The 20,922-nt window shown below is 40.4% G+C and overlaps 1 pseudogene; it reads right to left on the reverse strand.

The window, feature by feature from the left end:
• Nucleotides 1-19,255: 19,255 nt before the first annotated feature.
• LOC110213035 (large ribosomal subunit protein eL32 pseudogene) overlaps nucleotides 19,256-20,922 on the reverse strand; it is an 88,572-nt pseudogene continuing 86,905 nt past the window's right edge.

The following is a 20,922-nucleotide window of genomic DNA, read 5'->3' on the forward strand; positions in this document are numbered from 1 at the left end:
AGTATGCCATCCTCTTCTTGGTAGAGAAGTAGGGGTGGATAATGGCTCCCAGGTGCAGTATGCACAGGCAGATGCAGCTGCCATCCTGGTTGATTTTATACAGGAGGTTTTTGTTTCTGTGGCTGTGAAAAAAGGTTCAATGTTGGGGTGGAGGGGTGGAGATTGGTTAAAGAGAAATGAACGTGATGTAAAAGCAAAAGGAAATGTTAAAACTATTTCCATATCCTCTCCTCTCTCTGTTTTCTAAACCCTCTGCAATGTGGATTCTGCTCTCATCCTTTAACTGCAACTGCTCTTTCCAAAGTTATCATTGAGCTCTTTAATATCCAATCTAGAGGCCTTTTCTCAATCTTCAGACTTGGTTGACCACCTTCTTCTCCCATATAGGCTTTCCTTTCTGAGTTTTCAGGATACTCCTCTCCATTCTCATTCTATCTCTCTGGCTACTCCTCAGTCTCCCTCTAAGTCATGCCCATGAATGATGGGTGTCCTTCAGGGGTCTATCCTGGGCCCTCTTCTCACTATCTCCCTTAGCATCTGCATCAGTTCCCATGGGCTCAATCATCATCTCTATGCAAATGATCTATCTATCCAGCTAGGTGACACAGGTAGCTAGGAGCCAGCTAGTAGAACAATGGGTAGAGTGCCAGACGTGAAATCAGAAAGATTTGAGTTCCAGTGGGGCTTCAGACACTTATTTACTGGCTGTGTGACCTTGGACACATAAACCTCTGTTTGCCTCAGTTTCCTCAATAATAAAATTGGGATAATAACAATAGCATCTCCCTCCCAGGGTTGTTGTAAGAATCAAATGAGATAATATTTGTAAAGCATTTAGTATAGTTCCTGGCACATAGTAGGTGCTATATAATGTTAACCTTATTATTATCTAACCTTCATCTTTCTCCTGAACTCCATTCCTTCTTATCAACTACTTCTGCAACATCTCAGATTGGATCTTCCTTAGGCAACTCAAATTTAACCTGTCCAAAAAACTCAGTATCTTTTCCTCCAAAACCCTCATCTCACCTAAAAATTCCCTATTACATTTTGGGGCACCACTATTCCACCAGTCATTCAGGCATGCAATTTCAGTATCATTTTAGATTCCTCACTCACAATTACACTACATATCCAATCTGCTGCCAAGTCTTGTAATTTCTACCTTTGGAACAGCTCTTGTATGTATCCTCAGTTCTCCACCCCGGTGCTGGCCCTTGACACCTTCTCATGCCCAGACCATGCAGGCTTTGTTTTGGGTCTCCTGTCTAAAATCTCTCAAGTCCCACTCATTTGAATGTCAAAGTGATGTTTCTAAAGCACAGGACTGATTATGTTATTCCCCTACTTAATAAACTCCAGTAGCTCTCTTTTATCTCCAGGATTAAGTATACAATCCTCTATTTAGCTTTTAAAGCTCTTCATAACCTGGCATATTCTTATCTTTCCAGTCTTCTCACACTTTGACCCCTCCTATCTACATTGGTCTTCCTGCTGCTCTTTGCATATGACCTTCTATTTCTTGATTCTGCCTTTCCACTGACTGTCCCTCATACCAGCAATGCTCTCCTCTCCTCTCCTCCTCCTGGCTTCCCTGGTTTCCTTTAAGATTCAGCTCAGAACCTACCTCCCACACAGATCTTTCCCAATCCACCCAACTTCTAGTGACTTCCCTTTCAGATTATCTCTCATGTACTCTCCATATATCTTGTATGTACACAGTTATTTACATGTTGTTTTTCCTCATTAGAATATGAGTTCCTTGAGTGCAGGGACCATGTTTTTGCCTTTCTTTGTATCCTCATCACTTAGTATAGTGCCTGGCACCTAGTCATTGCTTAAAAAATGCTTGTTGAATACCAAATTGTCTGAGAGCATCATATAAAAATTCAAGGAACAAAAATTATAGAAGAAACCTATACTCTGGGGTATGTACTTAAACTGTGGGGTTTATCCATGCCAGGGAAGAATGAATAGGAAAAGGAAGACAAGGCTTTAACTGCTATCATTAGAATCTCATTCCACATATATAGTGCAATGGAATATTATTGTGACAGAAGAAATGACTAATATGAAGAATTCAAAGAAACATGGTAGATAAACTGATGTAGAACTCGGAAAGCAGTATACACAATATAATAATGTAAATGGAAAGAAGAGTAAAATTAAACCAAATGCTATATAATCATAATGACCAAGTGTAGACCCCCAAATTTGATGAAATCCCTCCTTTCTTCATAAAAGTGAGGATAATCTATGGGTACACAATATTTCAAATACTGTCAGATTCAACTGATGTGTTTACTAGTTTTGCTGAACTGCCTTTTTTCCTATTTATTTTTTAGTCATTGTTATAAGGAAATATACTAAAGGAAGGGACATATTTGGAAATAAAGATAATGTAAAGACCAAGGATACTAGTAATTTTTTAAAATTTGAAGTTGAAATATTTTTAAAAGAATTATGATCCTAGTTATATAAGCCTTCTCTCCTTTCCCTCTGAGCCCCATTCATACCTGGGACCTTTATACAGTTTTCCAGCCTCATAATACTACCCTAAGGCTGGAAATTCTCTAAGAAGGAAAATGAACCCAGAGTTGATAGAGAGGCAGTCGCCTTACTATGGACCTGCACTGTCCAAAGAACATAATAGTTGCAATGGTAAAGACTAGGTGTTTGGTCTTCTTCATTAATTGTGGTGTGTGCTCATCAAGCTCTGGGGCCATAGGCTCAGTCCTCTGCTCTCTGTGGGACTGGAACTCGGCACGATCACTCTCTTCTTTCTCCATAAGACCAGGTCCTGGAAATCATTTAGGAAATTGGTTGTATGGCTCCAGACCTGAGGTTCCCAAACTTAAACATTACGCAGTGCCTCCCCCACTGGAAATCTACTTTCTTTAATCCTTTAATGTTTTTTTGAAATTTGTGTCATTAAATTTTTTTTAAATGATGCATCATAAATTTAACAATTTATTGTAAATTTGTGGGTTTTTTCCTGCATTGAAATTTTGATGGTGCAATATTGTGTCATGTAACCACATAGTATCATATTGTAAACAAGTCATTACACGCACATATTCCTGCCAATGCATGCTGAACTTCCCAACATGCTGACTTGACCACTGATGGTATAACTTGCATTTTGTGTGTTTATTTGGAAAATAATGTAATCACTATGACTTTAACTCTGTTACACAACAGATGAAACATGGATGAATAGTTTTTCAAAATTTTCTTATCTTCTCTTTTTTTCTTATGCTTCCACCACCCCCTTATTTTTATTCCACACCCCCAATTGCATGTGAGGCTACTACCACTCCCCTGGATCATTCCATGTGGCCCCAGGGGGCAGTATCACCCACTTTGGGAACCTATGCTTTAGACTTTCCTAGAGGGTGGGTCTATGACACCCTCTGGGTGAGGTCTTGGTTATTATTCTCTTGTGCTGCCATTGACTGCTCCAAGGGGGAGGTCATGCAGAGTTAGAGGCTTTGGATCTCCCCCCAGGCCATCATTCCCCTCCACTTTCCACTCCCCCTACTCATTCACCTAGGCCTGAGTCTTTCTCACTGTTCTGTCCTCTCTCTCTCTCTCTAGCTGTTTGTGATCAACACTCCCTCCAGATCTGAGTAACCCCATTTGGTTCAACTGGAGCAATCACAACATTTCCATTGCCTCAAAACTCCCTTCTATGGGCCAGGCAAAGGGCTAGTTCTAGTCTGCAATAGCTTGAGTTAGTCAAATTGCCTCTGGATGCTGAGATTTAATTACTCCTCCTCAATGAAGTGTCAGTAGGTTGGTAGGTATCTAAGTCTAGGAGGTATTTTAACCCTCTCAAGGGAGCACCAACAGGCATGTAGATATTTTCCATAAAGAGATGTAATAAAAGTCCTAAACAAAGGCTCATCTTCCTGAAGCTTCATCAAGCTGGTAAGGACTCCCTATCAAACCTCTTCACATAACATGGGGAAAATAAGACATCTCATTTCCTGACAGAGAAGTCATGGAGTCAAGATGCAGAATGAGACGTGCATTTTTGGACATGACCAATGTGGAAATTTGTTTTGTTTAACTACAAATATTTGTTACAAGGGCTTGGGTTTTTTTTCCCCCCTTTCAATTGGGGGTAGTAGAGAAAATAAATATTTGTTCATTGAAAAAATTTTTTAAAATTACAAAATTCCACTATCTCACAGGATTGTTGTAGTGGAGATAGCACTTTGCAGGCTTTTACACTCTAGACCAGAGGTTCTTAACCTCTTTTTCATGTGTATCATGGACCCTTTTGGCATTGGTAAAGCCTCTCGACCCCTGTTCAGAACAATGATTGTAAATGTATAAAATAAAATACCTAGGCTTACCAAGGAATGTAATTAAATTGAGATAGTCATTTAAAAATGAGTTTGTGGACCCCAGGTCAAGAACTTCTGCTCTAGAGAAATATGAATTATTATTAAGAAGACAGAGTTTTTCTTCAAAGATCCTAATTCATTCTGGCAGAGAGGGGCTCAAGTTCAGCCTGTAGCTCCCCTAGAGCTGAGAAAATTCACTAGGATAGAAGTCAGGGCAAAGAGGACTGGAATAGAGATAAATTAGGCCCCTGACCTTTCCTTTGGAATTTCCTTTGGGGAAGGGGGTGGAAAGCAAGGAGAAAGAAGTCTGCAAGACTGTGCTTTAACACTGCACTGAAAGAAATGACCACTGGACGCTTTGGAAGGAAAGTAAGTGTCAGCGAATGGAACATCAGGGACACAACTTAAAGGCAGTGAGTGTTCTGAGATTAAATCTATACTGCTCCTCAAAGTCAACAGAATCAGCCCATTTTGTAACTGTTAAGTCACAGAATATTGAGAGTTGGAAGGGACCTTACTGGCCGTCTAGTCCAATCCATACAGAAAAGGAATCCCTACTTAAATACAGATAACGAGTTGTTGTCCAGACACTGCTTGAAGACTTCCAAGGAATGGGCACCTCTCAAGGCATCCCATTCCACTTTTGGACAGCTCCAATTGTTGGCATCAAGGCTCAATTGGCCTCCTAGAGACTTCCAACCATTAGTCTTTGTTCTGCCCTCTGGAGCCAAATAACAGAAGTCAAATCCTTTCTCCACATGATATCCCTTCAAAAGAACTTGAAGACCCTTATCATGTTCCTCTCAGATCTTCTCTTCCCCAAGCTAAATATGCCTAGTTACTTCAAAGGCTTCTCATATGACATTGACTCAAGGCAATATTCTGATTGCCCTCCTCTGAGCACTCTGCAGTTGATCAATGTGCTTCTCAATATGGGGCACCCAGAATTGAATTCAATAGCCAGCTGAGGTCTGACCAGCTCGGAGTAAACTGGGGCTATCACCTGCCTAGCCTTGCAATCTCTGGTCCTCTTAATGGAGCCCAAGATCAATTAGCTTTTTTGGCTTCTCTGTCATACTGCTGACTTGTATTGAAATTGCAATACATTAAAGCTTCCACATCTTTTTTTTTCCTGAACAACTGCTGTCTAACCATACACTTCTGTCTTGTGTACTTGTGAAGTGGATTTTTTTTTTTGCCCAAGTGTGAGACTTGTGGTGTACCCAAGTCCTTCCTGTGGTAGCTGTCTTGTTTTGATCTGGAAAAAGAAGTTCCTTGCCTGGGCTTAGAACTGAAAGATTACATTTGGTATTTCATTCTTCTCTTCAGTTAAGTGTTTTGAAACTAACCATTGAATATGTTATTTCCGGGGTTGCCATCTTGTGATAGTATTGATTCTTATCACTGATTCTTGACAATTTCTTTAAAACTCAAGGCAAAGCTTAAGTCAGATGATATCTCAGCCAGAGTCTCTATGAGTGACCTTTTTTCCCCTTCCTACTTTAATGCCCCTTTTTTATAAGTGTATAATGGTGGCAGACTACTAATAATAGATCACATTTGTAGAATGTCTTACAGAACTTTTGATTTTCTTTTTTTCTTTTCTTTTTTTTTAATCCAAGGTGGCAAAGATTTATTGTTATGCTTTTCAGCGGGCAAGGATTCTTAAAGGATCCTGCAACCTTAGAGAGGTACAGTTAAAGTTTATATAGGATAAAATACAATAAAACATATGCCAAATATGCTAACTAGGGGATTCAGGGTAGGGTTAGGGAGTGGTTAAGGAGTGGTCAGTTCTCAATTGAAACTCAAGATAGGAAAAGTCCCATTATTCAAGAGAGTCCCAGACATCCTGGGCCCAGTGATAACAAACAGGAAGAATACTGATCAGCTCTATCTGGTCCTGGAATTTGCTGACACAGGAAGGGGTGTTTTTAGTTTGCTCAGAGAGAAAAAGATTAATTTAGGTTTTTGGCCCTTATTGGGGGCTCAATTGATCTTAAATGACTATCAAGGGACAGTGTTTCTGAGGCTAGGGAGAAATTGGGGCCCAAGTACAAGCACCCAAACATAAACACCCAAGCATAAGCACCCAAGCACCCCAACATTCCCCCCTTAAACAGATGGGACCCAAAATCTTTTGGGGTAAGGGACGAAGGTCTCAGCTTCTGAAACTACTTCCTGCTGGGTTTGGGTGTAGAGCTGTCCCTGCCTCCTGAGGTCCCTCTGTTCAAGGGGTCAGTTCTTCAGCCAGTGTCCAGAACTTGGCCGATGCCAGATCCAAGGGGTGATGGGTTGAAGTCTCGGACAGATGTTGGTACCCAATCTGAGCAGTCATCTGGAAGTGGAGGGCACTGAGCCTAGAAGGGACAAATCTGGCAAGGAGATTAAGCAGACAATGGCCAAAAAGAAGTAAAAGGAATATAATCAGGAGTGGGAGGAGAATAGTAGTTAACATAGAAAGAAGCCAGGATCCCCAAGAAGAGGATGTACTGGTGTACTAAGGGTTGTTATGGATGTCTCACATCCAGGTGACTTTCTCTAGTCCTATTGAGCTCCACCTATTGAGAGGTGTTAATATACATACAGCAGGAGGTGTTGGCCAGGGCACAGACACCTCCACTAAGCAAGTAGATAATCTAAAGCTATCTGATTATCCAGGACCACATTTGCCAGGGAATCCAGAGGCTGCTGAATGTCCCAGAAACTATAAGCTGTGTCATTTGCCAATTGGTGAATGGTCCCTGTCAGGTTTGAAAGAATGAACTCATGTTGTAAATGTCCATACCAAGGCATGAGATACTGTGTTCCCTTTTAAGGTACCAGAGAACATTGTCCCAGAACCCACACTTCACTCTTGTTAGAGGGGTCAGAGGTGGTGCCAAACATCCAAGGGAGCACACACCAAAATCCTTATAAGGTGTTAAACACTGGGTGGCCAGAACAACAGTCCTGGGGTCCCGCCAAGTGGTGGCATTTTGCTTTACTTATTCCCCAGAATCCTCACCACCTGGCCCACCCATCCCACAAAGGAAGGAGTATAGAACTTTTGATTTTCAAAATAACACTGGAAGTTGTAAAGGATCACAGGCAGTTAGGTGGTACAGTGGATAGATTACCAGCCTTGGAATCAAGAAGACTCTTCTTCCTGAGTTCAACTCCAATCTCAGCAATTACTAGCTGGGTGACCCTGGGCAAGTCACTTAACCCTGTTTGCCCCAGTTTCTTCATTTATTAAATGAGCTGGAGAAGGAAATAACAAACCACTCCAGTATCTTTGCCAAGAAAACCCCAAATGGGGTCATGAAGAGTCAGACATGACTAAAACAACTGAACAACAACAAAGCATCATAAACTGAGACCTGAAAGGAACCTTAGAGGTCAACTAGTGCAGAGGTGCCAGATTTACTATATGGCCTCCAGCAACATTCTTCAGTGGGACATGAACCAGACTGAAATGTAATTGGGAAATTTTTAATAAATAAAGATTCAATAGAAACAGATAATATTAATATGTGGTTTTCTGAGTCAATATGCAGCCCCTTAAACGTGGTTTAGTGGTCCCCATTGCTATTTGAGTTTGACATCACTGATCTAGGCCACCCCTTCATTCTGAAGATGAGAAGACAAGCAATCTGGGAGGGAAAGTGTCTTGCCACACCCAGGAAGTAGTTAAGCTGGGATCACAATTCTGGTCTTTTGTCTCCAAGTTTAGTACTTCTTCAACTATATCATATCTGCCTCCATGTATTATTATCATCCTTATTTTAGAGAGGTAGAAACAGAGGCAAAATGGCTTGATCCAGGTCACACTGTGAGAAACTGACAGAGCTGAGACTTAAAGTCAGTTCAATTCAACAAACATTAATCTACAGTGTGCAGAACACTGTGCTATGCCAGGATGCAAGAGAAGATGAAACAGACCCTTACCTTGTAGAGATATGGCTAAGTAGAGGGATATGACACATATACAAATAACAGTGAGACAAAGTGTTACATCAAGATGAGTGCTTTATAAAGAAGCAAAATCATACGCTGTGTATAATAGAAATGTGCCATTTCATGTAATAATCTTTTAAAAAATTTTGATCAGTCGTTTTCAGTCATATCTGACTTTTTGGGACCCCTTTTGGGGTTTTCTTGGCAAAGATGCAGGAGTGGTTTGCCATTTCCTTCTCCAGCTCATTTTATAGGTGAGGAACTGAGGCAAACAGGGTTAAGTGACTTGCCCAGGGTCACCCAGCTAGTAAGTTTCTGAGGCTGGATTTGAAGTCAGGTCTTCCTGACTCCAGGCCTAGTGCCCTATCCACTAGATCACCTTACTGCCCTAATTCTCTTTTCATGTTCTATTTTTTAAATGGAATTTTTTTTGGGTTATTCATTAAGTTCAGAATAAAAGAAAAATTTAAAAACAAAGGTGAAGGACCCAGGAGGCATATAGCTATATTCAGATCCATATCTCTATTCATATCTATATATCTATGTCTATATCTACATTTGCCTATATCTATATATTTCTATGTCAAGATATATCTCCATAGAGATCACCCCCCCCCCATATTTTGGACATGGTCAATATGAGAATTTGTTTTGATTGACTATGAATATATGTAGCAAGGGTTTTATTTTCCTTTGTATTTTAATGGGAGAAGAGTGGGGAGGGGGAGAGAAGGTGAATTTTTATTAATTGAAAAAATATAAATACAAAATATTAGGAGGGATAGATGACCCACTGAGAAGGATTCATTGGAGAGATTTCAAGGAGGAGAGGGGATTTGAAGCAGACTTTGAAATGTGGGTAGGGCTATGTTTGGTCATTTAATACTGCTTCATTCAGTTCCTCATCTGTAAAATGAGCTGGAAAAGGAAATGGCAAACTACTCCAGTATCTTTGCCAAGAAAACCCCAAATGGGGTCATGAAGAGTAGGACGCAACTGAAATGACCTAACAATAAATATTTGGTACTGATTCAAAGCCCATGGTCCCAGATAATTATATAACTTAGAGTTAGAAAATTCCTTTGAACTCCTTTTTACATCCCCAATTGGCATTATGTGTCCCCATAACCCTTTTGGGATGCTCTGCCAAAGGGAAAAAAACCCTAGAAAATACAAGAGCTATAATGGGCTATTAAGCTATTTCTCTTCTAAGATCCCCTTTGATTGGCAGTCAAGAACAAAGTGAAGGAAAGACGACCAGGCCATTGCCTTCCACCTTCCTGTTTCATATTATTCCCTTTGTTGGGCAGAAACTCAGGCCAGAATAGAGGGCTAAAGAGAGGGTGTTGTTACTGTTGGTGTTGCTCTTTGGGATTATTCCAATGTAAATTTAGTTATTCACTTCTTCAGGAATTGTGTTTTAAATATCCCTTGTTTCATAGTATTTCTTTATTTGTTGATCTTTTATTGGGTTTCCTCATTTTTCCTGCCTTAGTTCTTGACTTGGGACTTTGTTACAGAGATAGTCTTTGTATTCTTCTGGAAGGAATGGTGAAACATTCTTTGGAATGAGAAGGTCAGTCTTCATTGGGGTCTTGTCATCAGAGTACACTCTGACTGTTGTTTTCCAGGTCTTGGCACCAAAGGCTTCTGACCCAATTTTGGAATCAGATCATCAGAGATAAAGGCACCAGGCATTCTTGGCTAGATTCTGGTCTCCGTTTCCCTACTCCTGACTGTAGAGCTCCTCAGATTGTTCCTGGTCCTGAAAGGAAGGTTGCTATATATTACATTCTTAGGCAAGACATTTCTGACTGGACCAAGGCTTCCCTGGTGCTCCTTGTCTTCTGGCTGTCTCTTTGTGGGGACCCGGGCTGGAAAAAAATGCACTTACTATAGTTTCCCCTAGGGTGTCTTGATCATATCTTTATTGGGTCCTTTTTATTATTATTTTTCAAAAAATCCTTTCTGGAATCATTGGGAGAGAGCTGGACTTTTCTGTTTACTCTCCACTATCTTGAGAACAACTCCTACAGAAAAATAATCCCTCCTTTTGGCAATGATGTGAGGAACTTTTGGGGCAGAATGTTGCATGCACTGTCAGTTGTGATTACTATACTGTTTATTTTTTCTTAACTGTTCTGAGATTGGAAGGAGAAATATCCAAAGATTATGTGATATTAAACAAAAATAAGTAAATAACCCTTGTAGCTTTGCTTGGAACAGATATACAAAGTATTGTTAATGCCATCAAAATTAATTTCACTGGCTATTGCTCTTTCTCATAGTAACATACTGATTGTAAACTGCAGCATGGTAATGAATCTGAATTATATTTAGCCATAAACTTGGGGTTGTAAGCAGAAGCTGTTTTTCTCTTTTGTTTAACTGGAGATGAGGAGTGGTGGGAGAATAGAGTACAGAAATCTAAGTGATGATTCTGGGAATTGAAGCTGTGAGTGACAAATGAAAGAATGTTAACCAGAAAAATGACATGACAGAAGGAAGGGGATGCTTTATTATTCTTACTTAGTGATTCTTACCAAAATAATTCTGCAGCACTTCATGATTCTAATTGAAGTAACTGATATTTTCATTATTTTCATTTGACATTTGAAAGCAAAAACAAGTTTAACAAGAAAGTAAGTATTTGAGATCCCAAATTAGAAAGAGATTTTTAAAGTTTTTAATAGGGGTCAAAGCCACATGCCGAGCACTTCCAAGGAACTACCCCACATTTCATTTAGTATTGATGTATGCTTAAACTTGAAATAAGAAGGATGTGATAATGTTTTGTTTATGTATCAGTTTTTTGTTATAAGGGGATCTTCCCATGCATTAAAACCAAATGCAATGAAATTGGACCATAACTTTATACTAGCTCAACTTTGGTTAGGGCATTGAATATGCAGAGAGGGAAAAATAAGGCTAGTGCCAGATTAGGAAAGGCCTTGAATGCTAAGCAAAGGAGTCTGAAATTTACTCAGTTGAGAGTAGGGAACCTTGTGTGTGTGTCTGTGTGTGTCTGTGTGTGTGTGTGTGTGTGTGTGTGTGTGTGTGTGTGTGTGTATAATCTCATTTGATCTTTGCAACAAACCACATACAAAGGTGCTACTATTGTCCTCTACTACTATTATTGAGGAAAATGAGGCCCCTAGATTAAGGAACTTGCCCTGGATGGGGGAAAGGAACTGGAGACGGAACACAGCTAGAAGGGTCTGAGACAGGGTATAAACTCAGGCATTCACCGGCTTCCAAGTCCAGCATTTTCTTTCAGCTGTGTGACTCTGGTTAAGTCATTTAACCTTTTGAAGGCTCAGTTTCCTTATCTATAAAATGGGGTTAGACCTCTAAGGTCTCTTCCATCTCTAAGGCTATGATCTTATGGTTTTAAGTGTGTATATAAAGTCATTTTAGGAAGGAAGACCCTAGCAGCAAGGGGATCAGAAAAGGTTTCTTGTAGGAAGTGGCTCAGTCTTGAAGGAAACCTAGGGTTTCATAAGATAGAGGTGAGAATATTTGAGTTTGAAGGTATGAAAATGGTATACAGAGCATCATGCCTGAAGACTAGCAGGTGGGCCAGTAGCACTAGACTATAGAGTGAAGGGAAAGGATAATGTATAAGAAGACTACAGAGTTAAGAAGGGGCCAGTTTGATACCAAAAAAGAAGTTTCTGTTTAATGTTAGAGGTAATAGAGAGCCATTGCAGTTGGTTGAATAAGGGAGGCTCATGGTATGATCTGTGCTTTAGAAAAATCACTTTGGCAGATGAATGGAAGATTGATGGTGGTTTGTCGTTGTCGTTGTTCAGTTGTTTAATCACGTCTGACTCTTTGTGATCCTGAATGGAGCTTTCCTGGCAAAGATACTGAAGGGATTTGCCATTCCCTTCTCCAGTGGATTAAGGCAAACAGAAGGTAAGTGACTTTCCCAGGGTCACCCAGCTAGCAAGGATGTGAGGTAGTGAACTCAGGTCTTTCTGGCTGCAGATCCAGCACTCTAACTACTGAATTATCTAGCTATCTTGAGGTAGGGATACCTACTAGAAGGCTTTAGCAATAGATCAGGCAAGAGATGATGACAGTTGGAACCAGGGTAGTGGCTGTGTGAACTTATAAAATTGATGTATGTGAAAAATGTGAAGAGAGAAATGACAAGGTTTGGCAGCTGACTGGCTACGTAGAGTGTGTAAAAGCAAGGAGCCAAGGCTGTGAACCTAGGGGACCTAAAGGGGGCGATATCCTCTACTGGTATAGAGAAGTTCAAGAGAGCAGTGAGTTTGGGTTCAAAGATTTCTGCTCTGGACATGTTAAGTTTAAAGTGCTTGTGGGACTTCCATAGGTATCCATAAAGATGGAGCCATAGTATAGTGGATAGAAACATGACTTCAAAGGCAGGCCGAAAGACTAGGTTCTAATTCCCCCTCTGATATATGTGGTCTGTGCAACCATGCTAGCCACTTAACCTCACAGTGCTCTAGACAGTTCTCTAGAAAATAAATTAAAGAAGTTGTTTCCTTGCATTGGTGGATGCAGTTTTCTTATCATGGAGTTCCCTCTTTATCAATTAAATCACAGCTTCAGTGCTTATTCCTACGGTAAGTCCAGCTCAAGATGTGTAGTAAGCATGGTGATGGCGGCCTGGAACTCACAAGAAAGTCTCTGGCTGGGTGTGTAGATCTAGGAGTCATCTACCTAGATTATGGTCGTTGAACCTATAGGAATTGATCAGGTCACCCAGTGAGAGAGTATAGAGAAAGAATAAGAGGTCCTAGGCTCCTGATTCTGACTATTATATGACCAGCCCATCTCTTTTTCTGGTCATATGTATTTTTGAATTCTTTTCTGATAGACGTAACTGGCAATGTGCTACTATAAGCCTACTCATATTCATCTTTCTATTTCCATTTCTCACTGGAAATTGGGATTCTTTCCAAGTTAGTGATGTTTTATGATTTGCAGTCATGTAACCTGGCTGGGAGATTATCAGTAATGACAAGATGAGCATCTGTCAAAGGAAATAATCAGCTTATCTTAAAATTGGTGGAAAAAAAGGTAGAGTCTAATTATCAGAGAGGTACTCTGTATAATGACAATTATGTTAGTTCTTCTCGCCAGATATCTATCACCAGAGGGAAAGAATGGGATTTTTAGGACAGCTAAGGTTATTGATGAATATTTGTGAAACTAGCAGAAATAGGGCACGGGGCAAATTCAGTTGGGATGACAAGGAGCATGCTGGTGCGAGGATAGTTCCATGAGCAGGAAGTGGGATATGAAGTGTCATGGAAGACAGACTCATGGAGGAATATAGTGGTACCAGAAGGTGGTGATCCATTCCCTAGAGAGTCGCATGGGGATGATTATGCCCTGCACCTCCAGAGGACCAAAAAATGAAGTTTGGGGATACCATTTGCTATGGGAGGAAGTGTTCAAGTACACTCTCATGGGGAGGAAATTCACCATCTCAGGTGGTAGTGCCTTGGGGCAAAGCTTCATCCACCCCTGGGCTACAGTCCTCATTGCTCTATTTGGTAAGAGTAAACAACCAAGTTCCATGACTATATCATCAACTAGCCAGAATGAGCTTAAATTCCAGACCTCAGGTTGTTGGCGAGAGCTATATTATTATTTCTCAGATAATATTAATAGTAATCATAACTATAACCAGGGGTGTGCTGAAGCCAGCTCATACTGGATCATGAGAGCTAGTTGTTTAATTTAAGTGGGAGCATTTACACTGCAGAATCTACAAATGTTATCAATCAGGGCTTAGTATATTTTTTGTTGATTGCCTAGACTTAAGAAAATGATGAAGAAAATGTTGAAAGTTTATCTTGTCTCATTTTTTTTTTTGAGAAGCTGCTAAACATTTACCAGCATGCCCCTGGCCATAACTCACATTTATATAGCACTTGATTCATGGTGCCTGGTACATAGTAGGTTCTTGTTAATTGATTGAGGTAGTTATCAGAAGTATTATTATTCCCATTTTACAGATAAAGAAACTGAGAATCAGACAGATTAAGGAATTTAAGATACCAACCAGAAGTGAAGTAATCTTCAGGGTTGAGGACAACATAATAGAAGTACATTTTGCTAAACTACTGATTAAATAATTCATCCTATGTAAATTTTGCATTACTGTCCAAACCATTGGACAGTAAAAGTCACATGTGGGGATAGAAAGGATAGGACAGAATGTTAGAATTGGAAGGAACCTCAGCTATTACCTAGTTTGACTCTCTCATTTAACATTTGATGAAATTAGGGCCCAGAAGTATAAGATTACTCACCCAAGGTCACATAGCTAGATAGGGTCAGAGCTGGGATCAGTTGCTTTTCATTTATGATCTTTTTGTTGACAAGGATGAGAGAAAGGCTTTGGATATAGTTTCTTTATTAAGACATAAAAGTGGGGCAGCTGGGTGGCTCAGTGGATAGAGCATGGGACCTTGAATCAGGAGGAGCTGAGTTCAAATTCAGCCTCAGACACTTGGCACTTACTGGCTGTGTGATCCTGGGCAAGTCACTTAACCTCATTGCCTAGCAAAAAATGAACAAAGAAAAGTTTAAAAAAAAACCAATGGATAATCAAGAAATCATTTATAAAGAAAAGACACAAAAACAAAATCATTTTTTATTCTACATAGAATTCACAGTGTTAGAGCTAGATGAGAACTTAGAATCAACTAGTCCAAGTTCCTTATCAGAGGATAACAAATATAGAGCTGGAACAGATTGTAGAGACCTTCAAATCCAACCCTCTCATTTTACAGATAAAGAAACAGAGGCCTAAAGAGGTAATTTTCCCAAGGTCACACAGACTCTAAGCAGCAGAGTCAGGAATTGGACTCAGGTCTTTCTTGAAGAAACTGAGGCCTGGAGAGGTGATGTTCCCAGCTGGGCCTAGAATGGAGGCCTTTTGATTTCTGGTTCAGTGTTCTTTTCTTTATTCCACACTTTTAAACCTATTATATGCACATAACTCCAAAGAAGAAGCCCAATTCTTAAGTCAGTATCTAGAATAGTTATAAGTCACGTCCTCTGACTCAATCTAAGTAGAAAGGAGAATACAGCAAGGCATTAATTTTCAATCTTTTATTGAGTATTCTTTTTTTGATTCATGTTTCTCAGAGAGATGCAGACATCTGCCTTATTTTTTCACCACTTTAAAGTTAACTGTGAACCTTTTGTTTTTCTTCCGAGCACCCTGAAGTCAGCAGATCTGTGTCGTTGAAAGAGAATGATGTGTAGACACTATTTTGGCCATGAAACATGTTCAATAGTTTTAAGAGAAGACATACAGAGCTGAGACCATCAAGCAATAACACTACCTCTTTGGTCAACTTTGTACACAACTACATTAGAGAGATGTGAAGTTACTGACAATTTTGAGAGCTAATTATTCTGCTTATGGCTAAGTAAGATGTGTATTTCTTTAGGAGATCCTTCAGCTGACCCTGCATTTAGCATGTGGTGAAGATTTTATTTCCAGTGTAGGCCAGCCCACCCTGGAATTCCACATGGGAGGTCAACCTAATTCCTAGGCAGCCCACACCCATTGAGTCATCAGATTCCCTCCAAGAGTTCAAGGAGCACCAAGAGCAGGGGTACAGTCACTACTGAATGAAAGATGAAAGTCCCCTTTATATGTCCAAAGACTGCAGTAGCTTTCATGGGCATTGCTGACCTTTCTGTCACTATGCGATTGCTATCAGCCAGGACATTTCGCTTCTTATGATATCAAAGTTTACTGAAAACCTTCAGTAATCTCTAGGTTACACATAATCCCAAAGCCATAGGATCAAGAAATCAATCAAAAGGGATTTATAAAGTGCTTACTATGTGCCTGGGACTGTGCTAAGTACTAGAGATATAAAGAAAGGTAAGATTAGTCCCTATCCTCAAGGAGTTTACATTCTAATGAAGGGAGACCTCATGTAAATAACTAAGTATATACAAGAAATATACCACATATTTTTCTTTCTTTCTTTCTTTCTTTCTTTCTTTCTTTCTTTCTTTCTTTCTTTCTTTCTTTCTTTCTTTCTTTCTTTCTTTCTTTCTTTCTTTCTTTCTTTCTTTCTCTCTCTCTCTCTCTCTCTCTCTCTCTTTCTTTCTTTCTTTCTTTCTTTCTTTCTTTCTTTCTTTCTTTCTTTCTGTTGGGCAATGGGGTTAAGTGACTTGCCCAGCATCACACAGCTAGTAAGTATTATGTGTCTGAGGCTGGATTTGAACTCAGGTCCTCCTGAATCCAGGGCTGGTGCTCTATCCATTGTGCCACCTAGCTGCCCCTTCTGCGTATTTTTCTTTGAGGCTTTGTTTGTGATGTTGTTAAGTCATTGTCTTCTTCTCAGTTTGTGTCTTGGGCTTCCCTGTCACCATAGTAACTTTTTATGGTTCTCTTTTTGCTGTTTGCTCATTTTTCTAGTCTGTATCTTGACTTCAGACTTTATGTTAGATATGGGCTCTGCTTACTTGTGAAGAGATGACTGGCCTAAGCTTCTTCTTCTTCTTCTTTTCTTTTCTTTTCCTTTTTTTTTTTTAATGTCTCTGCTGCTTTCACAGCTCAGTGGGGGCCTGTAAGTTTTCAGTGTTCCCAAAGTGGTATGATCTGGGGAAAGGTCTAGTCACTCCTCTCCTTCTCCACTGCCCTCCAGGAAGGCCCCTACTTCCTTGTGACTGCTACTGCTCTTCTCCGCCCTGGAATTGTGATCTGGCACTGGGTAAAGGGTGACAGAGCTGCCAAACGGTACCCAATCCTGTTCCAAGTGCTACCAGAGTCTTCAGGAATCTCTTGCTGAATTGGCGCTGAACTAGGCTGCCACCACAGTGGTGACTATTTTACCAGGCTGAGCTCCTAGCCAGTCTCTGCCCTGGTGTGGACCTTCCAAAAGTGCCCCAGGCTGGAAAAATTATTCACTGGGACTTTTTGTTGGCTTTCTTGCTCAGAATTCAGTTTGATGCATTTTTTAAGTTGTTTGGAGAGCTTGGCAAAAATGCTGGCTTCACTCTGCCATCTTGGCTGTACCCCCGAAAAATATATACAGAGTAGATGGAAGGCAATCTCAGAGAGGACGGTATTAGTAAATTGGGGGTCTAGAAAAGCCCTCTTGCAAAAGATAGGATTTGAGCTGATTCTTGAAGGAAGCCAAGGAAGCCAGGGAAGCAAAGACTTAGAGGTGAAGGAAGAGATCATCCCAGGCATGGGAGAAAGCTTGTAAAAAAAGTACAGAGGTGGAACATGAAATGCCATGCACAAAGAACAGCAAGGAGACCAGTGTAACTAAACTGTAGAGCAGGTCGAGGAGAATAAGGTGTAAGAAGACTGGAAAGGTAGGAAGGGGCCAGTTTAAGCAGGGCTTTAGAAGCAGAGCAGAAGGTTTTGCATTTGATTCTGTAGGTAATAAGGAACAGCTTGAGTTTCTTAAACCTGTAATTTAGGAAGATCAGTTTGATAGTTGAGTGGAGGATGAGTGGAGAGAGATTTGAGGTAGGGAGACCCACCTGCAGGCTATTGTCATAGTGCAGGTGTGATATAACAAGGGCTTACACCAGGGTAATAGGAGTGTCAAAAGAGAGAAGAGGGCATATCTGAGAAATGTTTTGAAGGGAGAATCAATAGGACTCATCAGTAGATTGGATTTTGGGACGTTTTGAAGGTGTTTGAAGGTGAGGTTAAGTGACTTGTCCCAAGTCACTTAGAGGTCAATGGTAGAACTGGTAGAACCTAAGTTGTCTGACTTCACCTCTAACACTCTCCCCACTGCATTGATTTAGTTTATGTTTCTTTTGCAATTCATTCCAAAGTCAAACAGTAAAAATTATAAACAGTATAAAAGCTGATTTTTTATTCTGCTATTATTAGGATATCTATCTCTGTTGTGAAAGCTATGCAGTCAGTCTTCCAGAAACTGAACAAAGAGGGGGAAGGCTTGGAAAGGACTTAAGAAGTTATACTTATAAGTGCCCCTCAGAAATGGTATGATTTCTCTGGCTTTCCAGATAAATGTATTTATTCTGAAATATTTTTAGACTCAGATAATATATGACAGCGATCAGGTCAGAGGACTTAGAGCCGGCTCCCCAGATTTAGAGTTTCAGCACTTTTATTGTCCATCTGAGGAACTTTTGGGAAACCTAGTGATTCTACAGCAAGTTGACACCCCACCCCTTCCCAGTCATTAATGAAAGCTATTTTACAGAAACACAGAATGTCGGAGTTGGAAGGGGGTTCAGGTCCAATCTAGATCACAAGGAATACAGTCTACAACATCTCTGATAAACTATCCTCTGATCTCTGCTTGAAGGTCTCCATTGAAGGGAAACTTGCCACCTCCCAAGGCAGTCTGTTTCATTTTAGGAAGGCTCTGTCAGGAAACTGTCTTTGTATTGAGCCAAATTCTGTTTCCTTCTGTCTTCTATTCATTGCTCTGGGTTCTGCCCTCTGGGGCCAAGCAGAAGAAGTTTAATACCTTTTTAATGTAACATCTCTCCAGATGCTTGAAAACAGCAATTGTGGTCCCCTGAGCTTTCTCTCCTTCAAGCAAAATGTTACAAGTTCCTGTGAATCATCCTCGCATGACAAGATTTTGAGTTCCCTCAGCATCCTGGGCATTCCAACTTGACTGTCCTTCTAAAATGTGGCACTCACAATGTGATGTAAAAACTGCTTTTTTTTCCCTCCCACCTAAGCAAGATGAGGGAGGGACAGCCTGGTGCTGCATACGGAGGGAGAGGATACCTGATTGACGGAACCAATGTTGACCTTGACACTACATATTAAATAGGTTTCTGAGTTACTTGGGAAAGACATGGGGACTAAGGGGGGGATAGTGGAGAAAGATTTGCAACATTCATGGGAAGTGGGTGCTGTTCTGTCTCTTGGACTTGCTTGAAATGCCAGAGACTGCTAGAATGGACATCTTCTGGGTGAAAACATTTATTTTCTCTCTCTCTTTTTTTTTTGATGGTAGTAATTGGAAGCTTTATTTAAAACAAATAAAAATGTGCAAAGTATTTTACTCATTTTCTTCACTCCTCAGTCTAGCGTTTGGATTGGTAATCTTGAGGGCTAGCTGAGCTGCTCTCTCAACAATGACTTTCTGATTCTTGGAGGACACATTGTGATCAATCTCGGCACGGTAAGATTTGTTGCACATCAGAAGCACATCTAGCTCTTTGACATTGTGTACCAAAAACTTCCTGAATCCACTTGGTAACATGTGTTTTGTCTTCTTATTGCTTCCATAACCAATATTGGGCATCAAGATCTGGCCCTTGAATCGTCTTCACACCCTGTTGTCAATGCCTCTTGGTTTATGCCAGTTTCTCTTGATCTTGACATATCTGTCAGACTGATGCCAAATGAACTTCTTGGTCCACTTCTTGATGCTTTTAGGCTTTACGAGAGGTCTGAGGGCAGGAATGGTGCCAGCAGAGAGATAGCGGCTCTCCACGGGAAGCACCGAAAGAAAGAGAGAGAGAAGGAAAGGTATTTTCTCTCTTAACCTTTTGAGCTGAAGTCACATTTCATTTCTAGCTGACATGCTCATTCGCTCGTGTATTTTAATCTATATAACTTCTCCGATTTCTGTTTGGTGTTTACTTAGATAAATGTATTTACTTGTTATTCACTCTCTGTGATGTTATTTGTGGAAGCAGAATCGGCGGGGATGGAGTTAAGTTGATCAATGTAAGCTACCTTTCTTCTTAGGAGTGACCGGGGAAAGCAGGTTTCCTCATCAATCTCTAGACTAGACAGATATCTGAGGTATGGCACATAGATATAATTCTAACCCAATATCCCTGTCAGAGATGGGCAAAAGAACATTCAGCCTTGGCAGCACTCCTGGGGGCCTATCTGCTCCTCAATCACAGCTAGCATTTTGGAGATGCAAGCATGGGCTCTTTTCCTGTCTTCAGAGGTGGACTAGTAAGTCCTCAGATCAGTTACAAGGAAAGACTTACTGCATAGGGTAGGGGAAGAGGGTTACATTCAGAAGTGAATGTGATATAAATACAAAAGATCTAAATTTTTAAAAAACAGCAAAAATGGCAGACCCAGAACTGAACACTTGGTGAATGATATTGTCTTTTGAAGGCAAAGCCCAATGGGGCCATCATCTCTCTTGCTTTGGGGCAATATATTTCAATTATTCATATTCATTTATTCCTTCACTACATCATAACAGACCAGGCATTGGGATGAGATTAAGATTTGAGACTTCATCCTCCTTCTACCACTCATGGCCTGTGCAGCCTTGGGCAAATCATTTAACTCTTCCAGGCCTCAGTTTCCTCAACTTCCAACTGATCGTGTTAGACAGAAGATGTAGAGCCAGTGTAGTAAGAGTACTGGAGCTGGAGTCAGGAAGACCTAGGTTCAAACTCCACCTTTGGCGCTAGTGATGTAGCCTCTCAGAGCTTCACTTTCCTCATCTGTAAAATGAGAAGTGTAGACTCAATGTCCTCAAATGTCTCTCTCACCTCTAAATCTATGATCTGATTCCTAATTTCCCTTACACCTCTCAAATTTTAAGATTTAATGGGCTCTTTCCCCCAGATTAATCTCAAAGAGCTCAATTTATGTGGCCCTCAAAAGAGGAAATATTTGGATTCAATATTTGCA

This window comes from Phascolarctos cinereus, unplaced genomic scaffold (genome assembly GCF_003287225.1).
Source record: "Phascolarctos cinereus isolate Bilbo 61053 unplaced genomic scaffold, phaCin_HiC Scaffold_9;HRSCAF=440, whole genome shotgun sequence".
Taxonomy (NCBI): Eukaryota; Metazoa; Chordata; class Mammalia; order Diprotodontia; family Phascolarctidae; genus Phascolarctos; species Phascolarctos cinereus.